The sequence below is a fragment of the Coptis chinensis genome, chromosome 7 (genome assembly GCF_015680905.1).
Source record: "Coptis chinensis isolate HL-2020 chromosome 7, ASM1568090v1, whole genome shotgun sequence".
NCBI classification, from domain to species: Eukaryota; Viridiplantae; Streptophyta; class Magnoliopsida; order Ranunculales; family Ranunculaceae; genus Coptis; species Coptis chinensis.
In genome coordinates, this window is record NC_141462.1 from 33,497,395 (window position 1) to 33,502,307 (window position 4,913).

The following is a 4,913-nucleotide window of genomic DNA, read 5'->3' on the forward strand; positions in this document are numbered from 1 at the left end:
TTTGTATCTTTGCAAGCAGATTCCTGGCTACATTCTTATCCTCAGGGAGTGTCCCGTCTTTGAGGTAGGACTTTTATGGATCCATCCAACTTGGAACGATGGCTGGAATAACACAAACTGTTGTAACTGTTAGTGCTTGAATGCTGGATTTCTCTTGGACCTCTATAGGGATGGAACGATACTCGATGTTGCCCAACATCGAGGCAACATATGGTAAATCATCTACGTGTCGATTTTCTTATTGAGGCAGCTGATAAAACTAAATATTCTCAAACTTGCGCTGAAGACCCTTCACCAGTTCCAGGTATTTTGCCATCCGTTCGTCCCTGGCTTCATATCTTCCATCAACTTGAAACACAACCAACTGTGAGTCACTAAAAATTGTGAGGTGTGTTAGGCCCAGGTCAAGAGCCATTGTGAGGCCAGCCAGTGTCGCCTCATACTCTGCCTCAGTATTAGAGGTGTTCCAATCTAACCGAATGGATTTCTCCAGTCGCATGTTGTCAGGAGTAACTAACACAACTCTTACTCCTACGCCTCTGTCATTTGAAGACCCATCCATAAACAGTTGTCATCTAGAGCTCGACTCCCATGGGTCTAGATGGGTGTTTGGAGATACAGGCAGGAGGCCATCATCTGAACTAGGGGTTGTTGAGTTGTACCCAGTGTAGGTCATTGGGAAATCTCCCAAGAATTCAGCTAGTGCCTAACCTTCTCTGAGATTCTTGGGACGTAGATAATATCAACTCTGACAATTACATGGACCATTTAGCTAACCTTCCTAACCTGGTCGGCCTTTCCAGAACTGATCGTAACTGGTACTATGTGATTACTCTGATAGTGTGGGACTGGAAGTGTGGTCGTAATTTCTCTGCTGCAAAAATTAGGGCTAAAAAGACTCTTTCGAGCTTAGGATATCTTGTTTCTGCTGGTAGGAGTGTTCGGCTCAAGAAATAGACAGGTTTTTCAACCTTCTTTTCATCCACATGTATCAATACAGAACTGATACCGTAGTCCGATGAACAGAGATAAAGACCCAAACTTCTCCCTAAACTAGTTTGGAAAGGATTGGTAGTGCCCCCAGGTACGTTTTGAGTTAATTGAATGCTTTTTGGCATTCTTCCGTTCATGCAAATGAGGTATTCTTTCGTAGTAACTGAAATAGAGGTTTGCACTTATCTGAACTCTTAGAGATGAACCTTTTCAGAGCTGCTAACCTACCTATAACTTTTTGAACTTCTTTCACGTTTTTAGGTGAAGGCATTTCTATGAGCGCCCAGATCTGATCTGGGTTTGCCTCTATTCCTCGCTTAGTAACCAGATACCCTAAAAACTTCCCTGATGAGACAATGAAAGCACATTTCCCAGGATTGAGTTTCATGCAATACTCTCAGAGAATGTCAAATGCACGTTTTGAGTGGGAAAGATGATCTCCTAGTCTTAGGCTTTTGATCAAGAGGTCGTCTACATACACCTCCATAATATCGCCTATCAATCCTTCAAACATTTTGTTTACTAAGTGTTAGTGTATACGTGGCTCCCGCATTTTTCAGTCCGAATGGCATGACCTGGTAACAGTACATAACATCCTCGATTGTGAAACTAGCGTGCTTGTGGTCTTCTTCATGCAGTGGGATCTAGTTGTAGCCAGATGACCCATCCGTGAAAGATAACAGTTCATGTCCAGCCATTGCATTTACCAATTTGTCAATACGTGGCAGAGGATAACTATCTTTTGGACATATGTGGTTCAGATTTGTGAAGTAGTTACAGATTCTCCATGACCCATTCTTTTTATGTACTGGGACAATGTTAGAAATCTAGGCGGAGAAATTGATCTCCCTAACAAAATTAGTTGCCTTCAGCTTTTCAACTTCGGCTTTTACCGCTTTGGATCCGTCTGCACCTATCTTTCTCGGTTTCTGCTTGACTACTACTACATCCCTACGGACATTAAGCCGGTGGCATGCCACATGGGGGTCAATTCCTAGCATTTCTTCGAATGACCAAGCAAACACATCTTTGTGTTCTTGAAGGAAGTACATTAGAGCCTGACGCTCCTCAGAACTCAACAAGATGCTGATGAATGTGGTTTTTGGCGAGCTGCCTCCCATAATTTCCACTTCCTCTAACAGCTCCAGTGAGGGGGGACCCTCCCTCTCTCTTGCAACCAGGTCGAGAGAGGTTGATTAAACTATAATTGCTATTTGGCGGGTTGCCCCACCTCCATTGGTTCAAAAGGGAGTGGGGACTACTTTGTCGCCAGAGCATAGCATGCTTTGGCAGCCACCTGATCTCCTCTGATTGTCTCAATTTTCTTGTTATGTGAGAACTTCAGACATTGGTGATAGGTGTTGGGTACAGTGCGGATTCTGTGCAGCCAAGTCCTGCCCAAGATCATATGATAGGGTGTGTTAGCTTTTACCACAACAAAATTTACGATGAGAGTTACTGGACCAGTAGCTACAGGTAGTTGGATATCCCCAACTGTTAGAGCTTTGTCCCCGTTGAATCCATATAGGTTGGAGTTGGTGGCGACCATCTCGGAATCAGGAATCTGTAGCTTTTTGAATGCGCCGTAGTATAACATATCTGCTGAGCTAACTGGATCAACCAATATGCGATGCAAATTGTAATCTCCAAAAGGAAGTGTCAGAACAAGTGCATTCTCATGTGGGCTCTGGATGCTAAAACTGTCGGCCTCAGTGAAGAGGATAAGCGGATTTTTGTGGGGTACCACGTTGACCTGAGCACCCGTAGTCAGTTCGCTGCTCATGATCCTCATTTGCTTGGCGATGCGCATTTGATATCGCACACCCTTTTCAGTGACCTACCCTCTCCTTTTGCTTGCCTTTCTGGAAATCAAATTTATCCGAGTCGCCATTGAAGCGATCCGGTTCTGGGATATCCCGAATCGACGCGTCGATCTCCTCAAGATGTCTTTGCATTCACTGTTCGCGGTACTATAAACTGCTTCAAATACCCCATTTCAATCAGATCATGTAGTTCATTTTTCAGGTCTTGCAGGCTCTGGTACTATGACCTTTACTCTTATGGAACTTGCACTTGGTCCTTTGGTCTCTAGTACCCAAGGAGCCTGGCTTAAGCGAAGCTTGACATTTGAGGTAACTCTAATTCTTGATCGAGTCCAAAACCTCATTTGGCATTTTGTTCAGAGGGGCGAAGCTTCTGTCCATCGAGGGAAGAGCTTCTTCAGCTCCTTCCACACGTGGCTTCTTTTGTAGTTTTCCATCTGCACTACTGGCTACATTCTGGTATTGTCCTCTAGGCATTCATCCCTTTGATGGGGATTCAACCCATTGACGACCACAATGCCGGTCTCTTTTCAGTTTTTGAAGGGAAGAGTTCCCTTCTCGAGGGACCAGAGGAGTTGTCCGATTTGTCTTCTTTGCTTCCTGACGTCGGTTCATGACATCCTCCTCCCACCCCACATGAGTTTCAACCCTGTCTAGGAGTTCCTCCAAATCACGGGGAGCATGGTTTCCTGGAAAGATATCCAAATAAGGTGTTGTTTTCATCCAACCCTTGTTTGAAAGCTATTATAGCAGTCTGTTCGTCACAAGACTCTATCTGGATGGAAATTTCCATGAACCGTTGCATGTAGGACCTCAATGCCTCTCCCTCTTTTTTCTTGATATTGAACAGTGCATCGATTAATTTTGGTTGGTGCTTGTTCCACGAGTACCTGTCTATGAAGGTCCTGAACATTTCTTCTAAGGACCTGATCTGCCGTTCAAGTAACCTATTGTACCACTGGAGCATAGATCCAGACAGGGAAGCTTTGAACTCTTGACACATGACATGGTCATACCTTTCATATTGTCCCATAGTGGCACGATATCTGAACACATGATCTACTAAATCTGACTAGCCATTGAAGACAATGAACTTCAATTGTCTGTAACCACGGGGATATGGCTTTCTCATTACTTGTGATGCAAAAGGAGATCTGCCTGCCCCTATTATGGCAGATTGAACAAAGAAGTCTTGCATTTTTCTCCCCTTGCCTGTCATCTAATGCATCTGATAGATCAGGTCATTCTTCTCAGTTTCCCATGCACTTTCTTTGGTAGAAAGTTTCTTGTTTTAGGTTCTTTTTCAATGTCGGGGGTCAACATCACAATCCTGGTCAGTTGACTCTGGATCTGATATTGTATCCGAATCCTCATCTGAGTTACTGTGTTCCGACTTTGATGGTTCAGGTCGAACTGGTTCCCCACGCCTTGGGTTCCTAGCACGATCACTTTCTGGAAGGCCGTCATCATCGACATCGATGAGTGGCTCTTTCCCTGTGTCAAATTGATACAAATGTCTCAGTAGTTGTAACTCTCGCTCAAGGCTTCTTCTTTGCTATTCCAGATCTTGCACTGCTTGACTCGCCTAAAGAGACTCTGGGTTGGTGAGGACAGCATTCTCACCATTTTGACGTTCCTCTTGAGCATTATTCCTAGAGCCTGCACCGGGAGCAACTAGTCCGTCAGTGCTGGTCACTGGTCCTTGGAGAGGATTATTCGCATCATGGTGATTGACATTCTCCCTCCCCCCTTTCAGGCAACTCGTGTTCTTCTTCTTTGATAGCAACGCTACGTGTGGTAGCCCCACCCTTTGTTTTCTTTGCTCCTGCCATCACAATGGTAAGAGTTTTTAAACTAAATCAGTCGTTCAAACGAATGTTTACCTACTTTCGTCCCCACAAACGTCGCCACAAGATGTATATGAGTTTTTGAGTATCCCCTGATCTTCCTCTGTGCCTTGTGATCTAGAAGTTGTTACTTAGTAGAGAAAGGATGAGATGATTGTGAGTTCAGGGTTGAACCACCTGGCGGCTACCTACGTATCTCCTTGTTTTCTTTAGGATAATCAAACCCTATTTTGTGTAGTTCCTATGAGCG